Source organism: Peromyscus californicus, unplaced genomic scaffold (assembly GCF_007827085.1).
Source record: "Peromyscus californicus insignis strain IS unplaced genomic scaffold, ASM782708v3 Scaffold_4__1_contigs__length_199733344, whole genome shotgun sequence".
NCBI classification, from domain to species: domain Eukaryota; kingdom Metazoa; phylum Chordata; class Mammalia; order Rodentia; family Cricetidae; genus Peromyscus; species Peromyscus californicus.
Genome location: NW_026294562.1, coordinates 80644087 through 80663435, shown reverse-complemented (window position 1 = coordinate 80663435; position 19349 = coordinate 80644087). Strand labels below are relative to the sequence as shown.

The 19349-nt window shown below is 45.3% G+C and overlaps 1 pseudogene; it reads left to right on the top strand.

The window, feature by feature from the left end:
* Positions 1-17759: 17759 nt before the first annotated feature.
* LOC128125734 (nascent polypeptide-associated complex subunit alpha-like) lies at positions 17760-18453 on the top strand (annotated as a pseudogene).
* Positions 18454-19349: the final 896 nt, after the last annotated feature.

Sequence of the window (19349 nt, the reverse complement as noted above, 5' to 3'; positions counted from 1 at the left end):
CACCTTCTGAAAGAGTCTTGTTTCCCATTTCCTGGTATTCCTGCCTTGTGTAATCCTCTCTGGGTGTGTCTGTGAGGGTGTTTCCGGAATAAATTAGCATTTGAATCAGTAGACTGAGTAAGGAAGATCCACCCTCACCAATGTGGGCAGCATCCTCCCAAAGCTTTGAGGGTTTGGATAGAACAAAAAGGCAGAGGAAGGGCAAATCTGTTCCTCTGTTCTGGGCCTGAGACATTCAAGGCTTTTTATTTTCAAAGGAAAACAAGGCTTGGTAGTGCACACCTGTAATAACACCACTGGGAGGCAGAGGTAGGGGGAATTATACATTCGAGGCCAGCCTGAGCTACATAGCAAAAATTTGCCTCAAAACCAAAAAACCAGAATACTCAAGAAAATATTACAGCTTAATATTTGTAAGATTTGGATTCCATCACCAAAAAGAAGGAGCAGGGGAAGGAGGAGGAAGAGAAAATAATTGAAGAGCTGGGAAATGGTTTAATCAATAAAGTGCCTGCCAAACAAGCATGAAGATCTAAGTTTGGATCTCCACCACTCATGTAATCTCAGTCCTGGGGAGTCAGAGGCAGATGGATCCCTGGAGCTCACTGGCCAGCCAGACTAGCTAATCAGTGAACTCCAGGCTCAATGACAGACCTTGACTCAAAAAGAATGATTAAAAAAAAAAAAAAAACAACTGAGGAAAACACAGACATCACCTCCTGTTCTCCACACAAATGTACATACACATGCCTGTGCACCCCCACACAAAAACATGCACACACACACATATGTGAGGGGCCCAAAACAGCTTGACCACACAGCTGCCATGACAGGCTTAGAGGCCCAAAAACAGCTTCTGTGACAGGCTTACTGGCAGGCAACACTCAGACCCAGGAAAAGCCATAAGCTGACCCCACTCAGGAAGGGCCTACATCTAAGGGGAAATACCTGACATCCCAAACATTCCAACCATTAGATAAGGTTAGATAAAATGGCCAGATGTCCCTGAGTCTAACACACACTTATTTCCTTTTTACAGATACCCCTAGACAAATGTCAGCCAATCAGGGTCCTGAACCCTGGAAATCCCCTTAGCCCAACCTCTGCTGTGATAAAACCTCTGCCCCACCTGGGCTCAGGGCTCTCTGCTCTTACCACTTCATCAGACAGACAGAGAGACCAAGCTCAGAGCTTGAAAATAAAGGCTCTTTGCTTTTACATATGGGATTCGGTCTCTGTGGTGGTCTTTTGGGGGTCCCTGCAATCTGGGCATAACAACATACTCCCCACACATATCAACACATGCATTTTTAAAATAAAATCTTGAACTGTTAAGTGTGATTAATTCCAGAACTTAGGAGGCTGAGCCTGGAGGACTGAGGCTACTCTGGGCTACTGAAATAGTAATGAAACACCATTTCAAAGACAGAGAAAGAGATCATGGAGAGAAGAAAATATTTTAAAAGTGTAGATTAATTACACTTGTCTAACATGGTATGAAAAATGTACAGGAATGGACACAGGCACACACTGAGATGAAGACCAAGCAAAGACAGAGGGGAAAGACAGCTGTTAAAAGCCAATCAGAAAGGTCTCAGAGGACACCAGCCCTGGTATACCTTTGTTAGAAGGAGTGCACCACAGATGACCATTAAGACACAGTTCATAGACAATTGAAAGTCTGTATTCTAGATGTCTTTGGGTCCTAAGTGTCGCACAGAGTGTCCAGAGCACAAGGTGTTTGAAGGCAGAAACCTTGTCCTGGCATCTTATTCTACAGCTGTAGGGGGTGCTTTGTGTAAGCAAGCAATTTGACAGAAGCTGAGATAAGAGGTTAGCTGGAGGGGCTTCAGCACAATCATGCAGTTTAATAGAAGCTAAAATAAGTTAGCTGGGCATCTTGACCTTGGGTTCCTAGAATACAGTTGGGTAATTTTATTGGGATTCTCCATCAAGGAGATCAAATTCTAGTTAAACCTAAAATGGCTTCAGCAAGAATACAAGATGGAGGAACCGCTGCACTGTCTTGCCATGTCATATTCCCTACTGATTATGTAGGCATGAGTCAAATATTAACTTGTCCTGTTTGAGGAAGTCAAAGTTGGCCTTAGATACCAATAGCTTAGTTGACCATGTAGTTGAGGATACAAAGTCCCCATCATTAGCCTGATCAGAGTAAGAATCAAAGGTCTGCCTAATGCTGAGGTCATCAGCCATGGGGACCAGGTAAACAAAGACTGATAGCAAATATCTATGTCTTCTTTCTTTCCTTTTTTTGAGAGTTTCTCTGACTGTGGCAAGGTTTCCCCTAATTATCATTGACTGTTTGACATGGAAACAGCAAGTTTCTCCTAAAGCCATGCAAACCCCTCCCTGTCTCATTAAAGGAAGTCTAGCCTCCTTCAGTTCTGTAGGACTACCTCTGTCAAGCCTCGAAATAGAATTCCCCAGTGGAGTGCCTGAGTCAAAGCTACAGAAGCTCGGCTCATTGAGCTGAGGTTCTTCTGTGTCCAAGTAGTCTTGGGTCACCACCACTGCCCCTGAAAACCTGAGCCCATCTTAGAGAAATTGCTCCCATCTGTGAACAATACCTCATTTGGTGTCACCAACACTGTGTCGGTCAGATCAAACCTGATATACTGGAACAGTTAGACACCTGAAAACAGTCATGCTGGGGAGGCTGGCAGGAGACTGGTAGGGTTGATGTCTGATGTCTTGTGGAACCAAATGTATGGTTGATCCAGAAACAAGGCTTAGTTTTGGGTCACCTAGGTACTGAACATCCATTTCTCGGGTGCTCCCCTCAAGAGCATCTCAACAGAGTGGGGGGCTTTCAGGAACAATTCTTGCCCTAAAGTTAGTTTGTCAGCCTCTTTTACCAGCAGAGTAGTGGCAGCTATGACTTATACATGCCAACCATCCTGCTGCCACTGGGTCAAGTCTTTTGGACAGATATGTCACTGGTATTTCCGTGGTCCCAAGGTTTCCATGAAGACTTCCTAGGCAATGCCTCTGACCTCATCCATGTATAAATGGAATGGTTTAGTAATATCTGGGAGGGATAGGGCAGACACCAGGGCCTTTTTCAAGGCTTTAAAGGCCCTCTACTCAGTCTCAGTCCATTCCAAAGGCTGCATATCCCCCCAGTGCTGGCATAGAGGCATTTGACTGTCTCAGAAAATCCCATTATCCATACTTAGGAGTATCCAACTATACCCAGGTTAATGTGGGGTGGGGATTTGCAGGATGACTGAAATATGGTCATAGGAAAGTGGTTGATTTCCTTCCGAGAGGTTGTAGCCTAAGTATATGGCCTGAGGGACACACAGCTGAGCCTCCTTGGCTGAGACTCAGTACCCCAGGGCTTGAAGGGTCACTAAAAAAAAAACACTTTCTGTTAACTGTCTACATTCCTTGTCAGTGGTTAGAGTTATGATGAGGCTATTTACACACTGAAGCACGGTGTTTTGTGGATATTTTTGTCTAAACTCCAACAGATCTGCACTAAGGGCCCCATCAAATGATGCTGACAAGTCCCTGGACCCCTTCTCCTGGTTTATTTCTCCCATTTCCTCTCTTACTGGTTTTCCCAAGAGCAGTAATCACCACACGGGATCACTTTCTTTCTCTGTCTTAGGCTGAATCTTGGCTGTTATAAACTTTCTGAGCAATTTCCAAAAGTTGAGATGTATTCATCCTTTCAAAGCCCTCTAATTCTGGGGCTTTCTCCTATGCCTAGGACTGACTGCATGACAAAGACAATATTAGTGGCTCACTGTTTTAGGGGTGCATCTAGGCCTGTGAGGGTAAATACCCATTATATCTCACAGAGCCTTTCCAGAAGCCTAGCAGGCAATTCGCCAGGTCCTTGAGTGACATGAGTTACCTTAAGTTAGTGGTAGGCTTCCTGGCTACTGCTTTTAATCTTCCCAATAATGTTTTGTGGGAAAAAAAGCATCCAATACCCTCTTACCTTAAAACAGTTTCCAACAGGCTGGTAAGGGCCTGTGACTTCTCCAAAAAATGAAGGGTTTGGGGTCCTCCAATTATAAAGGAACTGGCAGAAAGAAGGGGAAATAAGCAATGAACGGAGAAGGAGTTGAACACTCACTTTTCCACCAGTAGGACTGGTGAATTACTTCCCCCGTTCCCTTAGAGCAGGGGGCAGATTGTGTAGGTCCAGGAACGATTTGCTTACCTCTGCAGCAGGCCTGAGAGAACAGGCAGAAGTTTGGGGTTTCTCTGAGTGGCCTGGTTGGGTCAAAAGGATTCGGATCCCCACCAAGAGGGCACAGCTCTAAAGCCTGGAGGGGGACGCAGTTGCCACCACTACAGTAGCACATGGGCAGCCTGGCGTGGCCTGTGAGCCTGTGGGAAATCATGTGCTGCCTTGGTGGCAGTTGTGCCTGTGGTCTCAAAACAGCTCACTCCCTTTTCCACTTTAGATCTGTTTCTCCACCAACAGAACTGACAGAAACACAGAGAGACACACAGGGGAACACAGACATATAGGAAGACACATAGCAAAGACAAAGGGGGTGGCCACCACACATTCATACACCTAAACAGACCAGGATAGTCTGGTAGCGTCTCACACAGACCCCAGGCACAGGGTCTAGAGTCGCATCCGACCTCCCCACTTGTGTCCTAGCTAGATGGTGCCGCTTACAGGGTAAACTAACCTCCAGAGGTCTTCAGACCAAATGACTTTCAATTTACCTTTTCGTTTTCTTTTGGATGGTAGCATCAGGATGCCTCAGGAGCCCTTAGCAGTGATCAGTCAGAGAGGATTTCCTTGGGGCCCTGGAACATCTCAGAGTGTGCACCCCCTAAGAATCTTCTCCAGCCAGTGTATTCCTCCTCTCTCCTGGGGGTACTGAGGCCCCTATGTGTCTGGGTCCAGTCTCTGGGAATTTCGCTGGGGCCTCCAAAGTGTTTTAAGAATAACCACTCAGACACAGTTTATAGCCAATTGAAAAGTCTGTATTCCAGATGGCTGCGACTACACTCAAGTGTAGGACTGAGTATTCAGAGTACAGGGTGTTTGAAGGCAGAAACCATGTCCTGGCATCTCACTCCACAGCTGTAGGGGGGACTTCGAGCATACAAACAATTTGACAGAAGCTGAGATAAGCAGTTAGCGGGAAGGGGTTCTCCACAAGCAAGAAGTTTAACAGAAACTCAGATAAGTTAGCTGGGGCATCTTGACTTTGGGTTCCTAGAATAGAGTTAGGTAATTTTCCACAGGATTCTCCATCAAGGAGATCAAATTCTAGTTAAACCTGTCATGAATACAAGATGGAGGAACCTCTGTGCTGCCTTGCCCCATCACACCTTGGTCTCTGTCTTCCAGAGTCTGGAACTGTGAGGTACTAAATTTGGGGATTTTTTTTGTTTTGTTTTTGTTCTTATTTTTGTTATAAAGACAATACCAGAGATCACATCAAATGACAAATGAGGATCTGGGGATGTAGCTTGTAGTAGCAAATTGCTTAACGTGTAAAACACAGCACTACCAACACTCCCCAAAATGAGGAGGGAAGAGTGCTAGAAGATGGCCACCATGTAATGTGCTTGTGTGTCAGCTTGAGGACCCAAGTTAGGATCCCTAGCACCCATGTAAAATCCAGGTATGGTGACACATAACTGTAATGGAGGAGATAGAGACAGGAGGGTCCCAAGGGCTCACTGGCCAGCCAGTTTAGTCAGTTGACACGGGAGTCAACCAATGAGAGACCCTATCGTAGAACACTGGGTGGAAAGTAACCAACTTCTGTCCTCCATATCTGTACACAGAGATGTGCACACATACACACAAACATGCAACCCCATATGCATATGCATACACACACAAAATGGTAAAAAGAGGTTCAAATATTGTGTTTGTTATACAAAGTGAGAGACCTTTTGTAAGAATGCACACCTCAGAAATGTTAGGGTGTGCTGTAGAATAATCCTTTGTCCACTGGTTTAATAAAACACTGATTGGCCAGTAGCAAGTATAGATGGGATAAGCAGACAAGGAGAATTCTGGGAAGAGGAAGGCTGAGTCAGGAGATACCAGTTCACTGTCCAGGGAGCAGCATGTAATGGCACACAGGTAAAGCCACGGAACACGTGGCAACATAGAGATTAACAGAAATGGGCTGAGTTTAAATGTAAGAGCTAGTCAGTGGTAGGCCTGAGCTAATGGCCAAGCAGTTATAAATAATATTAAGCCTCTGTTTGATTATTTTATAAGCAGGCCACGGGACTGCAGGGCCCAGGCAGGACTGGAGAAACTTCTAGCTACAAGTGTACACTTGTAATCCCAGCACTTAGAAGATGGAGGCAGAACAATCTGAAGTTTATGGTCATCCACAGCTGCATAACAGGTTCCAGGCCAGCCAGGCTACATGACACGCTATCTCTGTTGAGGAAAGACACTTTTACAAATCATATAGATAAACATTAACACTAATATTTTATTGACCTATAAGAAAAAGGAAATTGAATAGAAAAAGAAGCAGGCAATTTTGTAAAGAATCTTGCGAATTGTCAATAAACATAGAATAAGATGCTCAGGGTATGTTAATCAGCCTTTCCACCAATGATTTTTGCCCAATTTACAAGCATGAAAATGTTCAGCTCTGAGAAGTAGGGATTGCCACACCTGCTAGAAAAGCAATCTGGAGATAACTGTGAAAATTTAAAGCACAAACACTTTGGCAGAGAGGAGTTTGAGACAAGGCTTTCTCATGTTAGCCCTGGTTGGCCTTGAACTCACAGTCCTATTGCCTCAGACTCTTGAGTGCTGGGATTATAGGTATGCACCACCATGCCTGACTACAATATTAATGGTCCAGAAACCCCACCTTAATACATCTATGTTACTATAATAAAAGCTCCAATATATCCAGAATAACCCCTACAATGCCATGTTGCAGTATTTTGCTCATTGCTAAACACAGAAAGCCTGAATATCCATCCAGAGAGAATGAGTGAATAAACAAGGTCAATCTGATTCATCTCAAGAGATAACATCAAGGAGAGAGACCAAACTGAGAAGTCATACATATAGTGTGCTATTTTTGCAGTTTGAGCCAGATCAAAAAAGCAAACCAACCAACCTACGTAAGAGAAGTGTGTCTAGCCCAGCCTCTTAATGCAGGACTCTGGTTTCTGTCTCCAGAATGAAGGGAGGAAGGGAAGGAGGAAAGGATGGATGGAGGGAGGGAGGAAGGGAGGGGTTAGGGAGGGAGGGAGGAAAGGATGGACGGAGGGAGGGAGGGAGGGAGGGAGGGAGGGAGGGAGGGAGGGGTTGGGGAGGGAGGGAGGAAAGGATGGACGGAGGGAGGGAGGGAGGGAGGGAAGGAGGGAGGGAAGGAGAGAGACAAGTACCATAGTTATCAGACCTGGATACTTTCAAGAGAGGAGAGAGCAGATATCATCATCTTTTCCCCCTTTCTATCATTCTGAAATTTTAAAAACAGACACACATGAGTTTATTTTAAAAAATCTAATAATGTTTCGAAGTCAGCGTCTCCCAGCTGACTGTCAACATGACATTGGAAGCCTCTCTTGCCTAGCCACTTCCACATCTGCAACCCTTTGTCTCGACATCCCCTCCGTAATCGGTGCTTCAACCATCCCACACTTCAGCAGTCAGTGACTTCTTAAAGCAACATCTTGTGTTTGACCTCTGAACTTCTGCACCCTCTTCCTGAAAGTTGTTCCTTTTCTTCTATCTGCCCCTATAAACTCTTACTTATCCTTAGGACCCATCCCCACCTCCTCTTACTTCACTGACATGTGAATCATACCATGATTTTCTGTATGCCTAAGTGCTTCTGTGTCTGTGGTGTCCCCCTGCCTTGAGCTTAGTTAGAATTCAGGAAGACGTTCATCTTTATTGAATGAATCAAAACTAAAAATGATGTGTCGGGTCTCGCATGTTGTTTGAACCAACCATAGCATCATCTGGGCTATTTTATTTATGTTTTCGACAGGCCAAGGCAGATGAGATGTTTTGTAAATAGACTGATACAACTTGATTGAAGGTCTTCTAAGAAGTTGAGACACTTGCAATCAGTTTTCCAATAGCCAGAATTCATTTTTAGTTTGGGCTAAATTTCTGAATAGGGAATAAAGCATGAAAATGGGAATACAGTTTGTTGTTTTGAAAGTTCTATCATTGGGGGCCGGGTAAGAGTGCTTACTTTGCAAGCATGAGAACCTGAGTTCAGATCCCCAAGACCAACATGAAAAGCTTAGTACAGTCTGCACCGAGAGGACTTAGTCAAGTTCTATTGCTGTGAAGAGACACCATAACCATGGCAACTCTTAGAAAGGAAAACATTTAATTGGGGCTGGCTTACATTCAGAGGTTTATAGTCCATTATTGTTATGGAAGGAAGCATGGTGGCATGCAGGCAGATGTGGTGCTGGAGAGGTAGCTAGAGTTCTACATCTGGATCTGGATTGGCAGACAGTAGGAAGAGACAGTGACACTGGCCTGGCTTGGGCTTCTGAAACCCCAAACCCCACCCCCAGGGACACACTTCCTCCAACAAGGCCACACCTACTCCAACAAGACCACACCTCCTAATAGTGCCACAGGGAACCATTTTTATTCAGACCACCACAACTGACAGGCCAAGTGCTGGAAAACAGGGCTTAGGGGATCCCTGGGGCTTGCTGGTTGCCAGGCTCGTTCTAAGTTCCGTGAGTGACCTGAATCAAGGGATAGGTAGAGTGATGGGGAAGACAACTGATGACACACATTCTATCAATACTCTCATCTGTGAATAGCTGTGGTGCAGTTCCTAGGCCTGTTTACACTTGGATCTTCTCCTAGCCCTTCCCCTGTTCGGCTTCATGTTGCAGAGACACTACCTTCAGGATGCTGCACCCCAGGCCCTTCTCCAGCCAGTTGTCAGTTTTGCTCCCCCAAGACAGAAGCCAAGGTCTTTCCTCTGTCTTTGCCTCACTCAACAGCCCCTCCCCCATCTCCTCTGTGCCGCTGGGGCTCCACGGGGTGCCTGCTCTTTGTTCCTGTTCTGTGGGAGGCTCTGATTAATTATACCAGGATTCAGGTATGTGCTACTTCTCTGTCTCTGTGGCCCTAGACAACACTGGCTGCCTGCTATTGCTAATCCCTGGGATTTCATGTATCAGTTTGATTTTGCTATGAGACAGAACTACCACCCAAATATAATGGTTTGTAACCATCATTGATGCATAGCTCCCAATTCACACAATAGTGATTTAGGCTGGGATCAGCTGCATTCGTAATTCTGTTGATCTTAGCAGTTAGCAGCCAAATCCTCAGGAGACTATCTTTGGGGAACTAGTTGCCTATCATCTAGGCCAATGGTAGGTCTGTGTGTCTCTCATCTTGCAACAGTCTGATTCAGTCATATTCACTTGGTAGCTAGTTGGAAAGAGAAGAAGATGCGGCGGCACTGTGTGTGTGTGTGTGTGTGTGTGTGTGTGTGTGTGTGTGTGTGTGTGTGTCCCTCTTGAGGCCTGTTATAGTTTGGATATAAAATATTCCCAAAGACTCATGTGTTGAAGGCTTGGTCCCCAACTGGTGGTACTACTGAGAACTGACTGGAACATGAGAATGCTAACTGAGCGCTTCAGTGGACTAACCCGTTGGAGAGCTAACAGCTCAGTGGACTACTAGGAGGCACAGTCTTAGTGGAGGAAGCAGGGGGCATGCCTACAAAGGATGTGTCTTGTCCCTCATGTCTGTCTGTCTCTTCCTCCCTCTCTCTTTTTTTCTCTCATTCCTAGCCACCACAAGCTGAACACCTCCACTCTTCCACGCACTCCCCTCTATGATATTTTCCCTCACTGAGAGCCCAAAGTAACACAGACCAAGTGACCAGGAGCTGAAAACCTCTGAAACTATGAAGCAAAGTTGGGCGTTTTCTTCTTCAAGTGGTTTCTCTCAGGGTTTTGTCAGAGCATGAAAAGCTGACTAGTACAAGCAAGGCTCAAACTCAGTTTGTACATTATTTCCTTCCAAGGGGAGTTGTCAACCCTCCTCAGATTCAAAGGTTAAAGAAATCAGCTTCATTTCTTTATGACTAATAACTGGCGGTTCAGTTGGAGCCACTGGCTTGCCCATGCATGGCTCAGGAAGCCACATTCCTTCTCTTTTTCTCTCTAAATCCTGCCTGCCTGCTCAGTCTCCAAACAAAGGAAAGGCAGCAAAAAGCTCAGTTCCACATTCTTGGTAACTATTGCAACTTCTTCTCCTGATGCCTCCAGCTGCCCAAGTCCCTGCCTAAGCACTTTTGACCATACTTGAGCACAAACCCAGCTTGTGGTTGACATATCATCACCCCACACCTACAGTCTATAAAATCTCCCTACACTAGTTCAGGCTTATGACTTCTCTAGCCTCAATCTCTGGGACCAGAGAACCCATCAGGAGTTGCTTGCTCAATGTACCTGTTGTTATATTTTTTCAATCCAGGTTGGTCTGGCTTACTGAATCAGCAGAAAAACTTATTGTCAGGGGGCAGAAAACCTATTACTGGTTTCATTTACAATCTACTATCACTTACCATTGACTATCACCAACTCCTCAAGTGATTACCATTTTCCTAGTTAAAGCCTGTGTGTATATTTCAATATGTTTGCTAAAATGAAAAATAGGGGCTGGGAATGTAATGTAGCTCAACGGTAGAGTGCTTGCTTACTATGCATGAAGACTGAAGTTGGATCCTCAGCACCACCAATGTCTTAGCTTGATTTCTACTGTGGGAATAAATACAATAACCAAAAGTAAGCTGGGTAGTGGTGCACATCTTAATCCCAGCACTTGGGAGGTAAAGGCCAGCCTGGTCTACAGAGCAAATTCTAGGACAGCCAGAGATAAACAGAGAAAGCTTGTCTTAGAGAGAGAGAGAGAGAGAGAGAGAGAGAGAGAGAGAGAGAGAGAGAATGAATTTATTTCAGCTAACAACTCTTAGGTCATATATTACTGAGGGAAGTCAGGGCAGGAACTCTAAACAGGAACCTGAAGGCAGGAAGAGAAGCAGAGGTCATGGATGAGTGCTACTTAACTGGCTTGCTCCTCATGGCTTGTTCAACCTGATTTCTTTCTTTTTTTTTCGTTTTTTGGTTTTTCGAGACAGGGTTTCTCTGTGTAGTTTTGGAGCCTGTCCTGGATCTCACTCTGTAGACCAGGCTGGCCTCGGACTCACAGAGATCCTCCTGGCTCTGTCTCCCGAGTGCTGGGATTAAAGGTGTGCACCACCACTGCTTTCTTATAACATCCAGAATCACCTGCTATGGGTGGCACCCCCAATAACAGTCTGTGCACTTTCACATTAACCATTAATCAAAAAAGTATGGTACAGACTTGCTAACAGGTCAATCGAATGAGTGCAATTACTCAGTTGAGTTGGCCTCTTCCCACATATGTCTAGGTTTGTGTCAAGTTTACAAAACCCAACAAGCATAGTCACACACAGACAAAAAAAAAAAAAAAAAAAAAAAAAAAAAAAAAAAAGGCAAGGATGAAGAATAGAAAGGTGGTGACCAAAACAACTGCTGTGACCACAGGGTCACAGCCTAGTTAGGGTGCCACCTTGGTCTGTCTGTAATGTAGGGAGTTAAGTAGCAGAAACATCAACATCTTATATATCTCACTCTATTTCCATTGCCTGACAACAGGCCAGCATGCCGGAACCGGTAAATAAATATTCATTGAGTACATGAATAAAAGATGTGTACACAATGCTAACCAAATGCAGATGAGAAAAAAATTAATTGTGAGAACAAGAGATATCTTCATCAGAACAGGTGAGTTGTAAAATGTCACCCGAGAAAGATTGTCTTGTTCTGACAAGTAGAGAAAAGGGCTGAAGGGAAAATTCCAGGGCCAGCAGGAACAACTCGACAGATGTCTGAAGGGTGTGTGGGCTTCCGTGGGATGACAGGGCCGGAAAATCATCCCCCACACCTACAACCTTTGGGGTTACTGGGGTCCTCTTTGAGCCTGTCTCATTAAGTATCCAAAAAATGACTTGAACCCCTCACCAATGGCAATGGACGATCCACCAGCCTTCATTCTGCCATGAAAAATGCCCGACCTCTGTTTAGTCAGAGATAGCCCCACTCAGAGGAGTACATGAGTTGGGCAGACTTACCAGTGTGGTTGGGAGGCTTTTGAATGTTTACCCAGAGGCAGCAACAAAATGTCGACCAAGAATCTGAACAAACACTCAGGTGGGGAAGCCAGAGGCCTTTGGGAGCTGGGGTGAGAGGAGAAGGCAGGAGCAGGTGGAAGGATGTTAATGGCGGCCACAGCACTTAGCTCCACGACCTTCATCAGCCCCCACTGTCTTCTTCCCCAGTATGAAAAGATGCAAAATCTTGGCCTTTGGACTGTTTGGGACTTCAGAGCAGACAAAAAAAAAAAAAAAAAAAAAAAAAGTCCCCATATGACAGCCCTTCCTCCTGCAGAACCGACAGGTAGAGTGCTGAGGAAGGGCAGTGCCAGTCATCTCTGATAACATGCTGCTGCTTCATGTTCAAGGTCATTCAGAGCCTTAAATTCTCGTCCCAAGGCTTAAATCTTGGCATGGTGCTCAATTTCTTTCCTATCCCAGTAGGAACAAGGAAAAGTCTTTCGTCCTTCACCTTCAGAAAACCTCCTGGAATGAACCAACTAGACGGTAAATAGGAGGCCAGGTGTATATATTGGTTGGCTCCGACAGAGAAAGGGACAGGGAAAGATCACAGTGGGAGAATCATATACACATCTTGAGTCTCAAAGAAAAGGCCAGAGAGAGCTTAAGGCTTCTCTTCTGAGAGGAGGAAAGTCGAATCCAGGCAACATTTGAGGGAGAGTAAATTACGTTTTGGGGAATCCAGTGAGCTTGGAAAAACATGCCAGGACCAAGTCTGGACATGGAAGTATGGAAGATAAGTGAATCTCTCAGGAGTATTTAATGGGGCTGAAATAAAAGACAATGGTGCGTGACGCAAGTCTGTCGGAGTGTGTTGACAGACTTCTGCCTTTCCTCCTGCGAAATGAGCTTAGTCTGAGGTAATGATTTTCTTCCTTGACTGAGCTGGGCTTTAAAAGAACAGGGAGACACCAAAGCTGAGCCTCCTCAGCATCTGCTTCCCTCCGAGTCCCTTTAATTTGAAACAATCAACACATCAGGGCAGCCTGTACACTACTGCACCCCCTAGCTGCCAAACTCTTCCATTCTTGTAAGGAATTTTATTTCAGCTTTTTTTTATTATTATAGTAAGATACATAAACAATAAAATTCACCATCTTAAAAAATGAGACAACAACACACATACCATTTGTGGTGCCTGATTTTGGTTGTCCACTTGACAAGCCTAGGAAGAGGGAACCTCAATTGATGATTGCTGCCATCAGATTGGCCTCTGGACCAATCTTGATTGATAATTAATGAAGGAAGGCCTAGTCCCTTGTGGGTCTAACCCATATAAGAAAGTGAACTGGGCTGGAGAGATGGCTCAGTGGTTATGATCATTTGTTCTTGCAAAGGGCCTGTTTTCAATTCCCAGCACCCACATGGTCGCTCACAACCATCCGTAACTCCAGGTCAAGGGGATCTGATGCCCTCTTTAACTTCCTTGGACACTAGGCATCTGTGTGGTACTCAGATAATACATGGGAGCAAAATATCCATAACATAAAATGTGTAAATCTAAAAAAAAATGAATAAATAGGAAAATTGGCTGTTACACTCATCAAGTCTTACCAACACAGCTGCCTAAATGTAACCTGAACAAGGAGGATTCTAATAGACATGCTAATGTGGAATGGTGAAAGGTCATGAGGTCCCAGTCCTAGACAAAACACTATAGGCATAAGAAATGCAAAGAGGGACGAGCACACATTAACTGGTTATCTACTACCAAGTGGTCAGCCCTGAAAACATACATACAGGTAACACTGTATGGACTTAGTGGGTTGTATTTAGGAGTGTGTGTGTGTGTGTGTGTGTGTGTGTGTGTGTGTGTGTGTGTGTTACAACAATTGAGGAAAAAGAGACCATGAATTTTAAAGTGAGCAAGGGGTGGGGTATTTAGGAGGGTTTGGAGGAAAGAAAAGGAAGGGGGAAATGATGTAATTATATTATGAACTCAAAAAAATTAAAAAATCATTATTATTATAAGGAGGAAGAGGAGAAGAAGTTGTTTAGCTGATTGTGAGCCAGTAAACAAGCCAGGAAAGCTTTCACAGTCTCTGCTTGAGTTTGTGCTCCGACTTCCCTCGAGGATGGGCTTGACGTTGAAATGTCAGCCAAATAAACCCTTTGCTCCCGCTTACGGCCGTGGTGTTTATCCCAACAACAGAAAGCAAACCAGAATACCATTTTAGTCACTTTAATCGGACACTGGTGAGACTGCTCAGTGAGTAAGGGTGCTTGCTGCCAGGCCCCAGGAAGGGAGTTCAACCCCCAAGACCCACACGGTAAAAAGAGAACCAACTCAGCTCCTACAGGTTGTCCTCCGACCACCCCACACTCCAAGGGCAGGTGTGCTCAAAGTTCTCCCAGAGGTTTTGGTTCATATTTGAGTTTCGTTCAAGGTCATTTCCATAAGGGGTCATCATCTCTTCCTCCCTGCAGGTCTAGGGACAGTCTTTTTGATCATTTCTTCGGGACCGAGCCACTATCCACTTTCATAGGGCAAAAAGGTATTATGAAAGCCAGAAGAGACTGCCACGGGAAGAAACGCCATGGGTAGGAAAGTGACCTTCAGGAGAGAACTGATCTTAAATGTTTAATGCAAGCCGAAGCCGCAAAGAGCAGGTTGGTTACAGGGAAAACAAACAAGGAAGTGAGTTAAAGGAGAAGCTGGAGGAAAATCTCCTGCAATCTCTATATTTATGTGAGAAGAAAGAGATGAAAGTTATGAGAAAAGAGATAAGACATCAAACATAGATAGGTGGCATCCAAAAACAAACAGTGTACGTTCAGGATTTCCGGGAGGCAGGAACTGAGACGCCGACATTGTAACCTCAGCAGCTCAGCACAGGGTGATGAGAGCCGACTCAAAACCGGAGAAACCCAGCTTGGACTCCGAGCACTGGCGCGGCTTGCTGGGCCAACTCTAGAAATTCCCTTGGCCTCTCTGTTGTAGTTACTTGATTTTACTGAGGCGGTTATTAGTATAATATTAACTCCTTAAGGAAGTTGTGTGAGGTGATGCTTATAAAATGATTGGCATGAGGTTTTAACATACACAAGCACTCAGTGAATGTCCCCTGTTCCTGTCTGAATCATGTTCCCTCCAAATTCCTATGTTGAAGGCCAAACAAGACCTTAGAGCAGCAGTTCTCAACCTGTGGGTGGAACAACCCTTTCACAGGCGTGGCCAAAGACCATCAGAAAATACAGTTATGTACGTTACAATCAATAACAGTAGCAAAATTACAGTTATGAAGTAGCAATGAGGATAATTTTATGGTGGGGGTCACCCCAACATGAGGAACTGTACTAAAGGGTCACAGCATTAGGAAGGTTGAGAACCACTGCCTTAGAATGTCTTGGTATTTAAAGATAACACCTCTAGGTCAGCAGGATGGCTCATTATGGAAAGGTGCTTGCTGTCAAGCCTGATGACCTGAGTTTGATCCTTGAGACCCACATGAGAGAAGACAAGCATCGGCTCCTAAAAACTGTTTTTGACCTCCAGCTGTGTGCCATGGCCAGCATCTCTTGTGCCCCCTTCATAAACAGATGCACACAAAAATAAATAAATGTATTGTTTAAAAGTTTTAGAGAAATGCCTTCAAATCGATAGTAAAGTTAAAATGAAGCCACTATTGGTGCCCCTGATACATCCAAACTACTGCCTTCATGAGAAGACATTAGGACACCAAGATACCATGGGAGCTCACATGAAGGAAAGACTAGGTGAGGACCCAGTAAGAGTCAGCCCTCTACAAGCTAAGGAGAGAGGCCTCAGAGGAAGCCAAATGGTTGCCATCGTGATCTTCAGCCTCCAAAACTGCAGGAAGGTGAGCCTCTGTTGTTTAAGCCACCAACCTGTGGAACTGTGCATAGCAGCATAGTAAATTGATATATCACTTCCATTGCTGTTTTAAAATCCAGATGAAAAGTTAAATGAAGGGGCCCTTGGTTTTCAGTGCTGACCACGGCTCCCAGACCTGCTGTGCAAAGGAGGCCAATACTGGCATCCTTTCCTTCCCTGGCATGTTGGCTGGCGGCTATGGAGACCATCGCTGTGTGAGTCACACAGTTTCTGGTTTCTGTGCAGGGTGTAGAGCTCAGAGACACATCGGACAAGTGGGATGAGTCAATAGCAGGGAAGTCCCTGAGATTCTAAGACCTGCTCCATTCCCACCCCCAGCTCTTTGGGGTATGCCAACAGCATGCCACCCCAAAGTAACAAGGTCCCCCTTGGTTTTCAAATCAGCAGAACTACCTTCCCATCACCCGCTTTGAAGGTCAGAAGGCCAGATTCACCAAAGGCTACCCCAGATGTGGTTTTAAAATAGTCCTTTTTGAAGCCCACAATTAAAACCTAATTACATATTCTTGCCAATTAGAGTAATGGCAGAGTCCCCCAAAACCCATAGTCTGAAAAAAGGATGTCTGGATTCTCCTCCTCCAACTACCCACTCTTCCTTTTTACAAGCTTCTGCCACTGTATGTAACCTTGGAAAAGGTATTTTACCTCCGGCCCTGACAAGGCATCATCTGAAATAATGCTATGTAGGAAATGAGATCATTCACTCAATCAACCCATATTTATTGGGTGGTCCTCTATGGACTCATTCCTTCAGTCAACAGATCTCTAGTGGACACCTGCTGAGTACCAAGCCCTGGGAAGACAACAATGGGGAACACCCAGAGGGGCTCAGCAATCATGGAGCTCATCTCTCAGAGGCTGACAAAGAACAAATACAAGTTGGCCTGAAATGGCAATACATTGTACAGGAAAGTAACAAGTGCAAGTCCTCGTGGTCACAGAAGTCTTTCTGGAGGCCTGAAGGATGAGTCTGAGGAAAGAGGATCAGAGTGAAAATGTGGCAACAGGAGCTATAGGTAGTCCTAGAAGGAGGGATATATTCAGATAACAGAAAATGGGGTCATTTGAAAGAGGATAGAGAGGTCAGAATTGGGCTGGAGAAATGACACAAGGCCAAAGCACAAGAGGAAAGTATCTGACTGCATCAGGACCCCTTCGGGACACGGAAAGTACTCGACACAAACCAAAGCACTAAAAGACCAGACCTGCAGCCTCAAGGCAGCATGGTGGCACACATCTTACTCCGGTCTCATTTTGCTGCCGCGAGCCTGTCAAAAAGCAGCTTAGGGGAGGTAAGGGTTTGTTCTAGCTCACAAGTCCAGGTTATAGTCCATCATTGCAGAGAAGTCACAGCGAGAGGAGCCCGAGACAGCTAGTCACATCATACCCACAGCCAAGAGCAGAGAGAGACGAACACACTCTCACTATGTGCTCGATGCTTATACTCAGGGTACTTCCTAGTTTTTCTGTCAGCTTGACCCAAGGGAGGGTCATCTGGGAAGAACTGAATCTTAATCAAGAAAATGCTGCCACAGGATTGATCTGTTGGCAAGTTTGTAGGGCATTTTCTTGATTGAAGATTGATGTGGGAGAGCCCAGCTGATTGTGACAAGTGGCACCCCTGGGCACGTGGTCCTGGGGCATATAAGAAAACAAACTGAGGCCACAGGCGTGGGTCACGCTCTCGCTCGCTCTCTTTCCACCCCCGTCTTGTTCCGCGTTCTCCGCACAAAATGCCTGGTGAAGCCACAGAGACCGTCCCTGCTACAGAGCAGGAGCTGCCACAGCCTCAGGCTGAGACAGGGTCAGGAACAGAATCCCACAGTGATGAATCAGTACCAGAGCTCGAGGAACAAGACTCCACACAGACAACCACACAACCAGCCCAGCTGGCTGCAGCAACTTGAAATCAATGAAGAACCTGTCAGTAAAACAAAACAGAGTCGGAGTGAGAAGAAGGCAAGGAAGGCTGCTATGTCCAAACTGGGTCTTCGACAGGTTACAGGGGTTACTAGAATCACTATCCGGAAATCTAAAAATATCCTCTTTGTCATCACAAAACCAGATGTCTACAAGAGCCCAGCTTCAGACACCTACATAATTTTTGGAGAAGCCAAGATTGAAGATTTGTCTCAGCAAGCACAGTTAGCAGCTGCTGAGAAGTTCAAAGTTCAAGGTGAAGCTGTTTCAAACATTCAGGAAAATACTCAGACTCCGACTGTACAAGAGGAGAGTGAGGAGGTTGATGAGACAGGTGTGGAGGTTAAGGACATAGAATTGGTCATGTCACAAGCAAATGTGTCAAGAGCAAAGGCAGTCCGAGCCCTGAAAAACGACAGTAATGATACTATAAATGCTATTATGGAATTAACAGTGTAACTGTTTGACAGCAAGGACACTTCCATTCTCCGCCTCCACCCCCCTCCTTCCTTTTTTTGGTGTTTCGAAAGTGGAACTACAGCTTGGTTTGAAATTTGTACTGTTTCTATCACGAATAAAGCTATGGCTTCTTGTTGGATGAAAAAAAAAAAAAAGAAAAGAAAAAAAAAACAAACTGAGCAAGCTCCGAGCAGCAAGCCAGTGAGCAGCGCCCCTCCATGGCCTCTGCGTCGGCTCCTGCCTCCAGGTGCCTGCCCTCCGAGTTCTTCCTGACTCCCTCAGTGGTGAATTATTACCTGGAAGTGTACAATGAAATAAATCCTTTCCTCCCCAAGTTGATTTTGGTCAATGGTGTTTCATCACAGCCATACAAACCCTAAGACAACTTGCTGCCAAGCCTGAGGACCTGAGTTCAAGCCCCAAGACCCACATGGCAGAAGAGAACCAATCCTAGGGAGCTGTTCTTTGACTTCTGCATGTATGTTTACACACACACACACACAAATACATACACATGAGTAATTTCTAAATTTCTTAAAGAAATATATAAGATCTGAATTCCCTTTAAGATCACTCTGGGCATGGTGGTCCACCCTGTAATCCCAATACTTCAGAGGCTAAGGCAGGAGGATCCTGGGTTTCAGGCCAGCCTGAACTATAGAGCCAGGCCTTGGACAGGGGTCAGGGGCAGCTCTGGATGCCACATTGGATACAGGACTCTCTCTGTACAGCACTTAGCTGCTACCCAGTGTTTCCCTCCATCCCTCCCTGCATCCTGACAACCCTCAGCATCTTGAATTGCTCACACAGCTCAAAGAGAAAGCACGGCTCTGGGGAAGCAAGCATCTCATTGGATCTGCCTCCCGTAAGTGATGTTTTTTCTCTTTATCCTGGGATGGTCCATCCAGCCCCCTCCAGGACTTAGG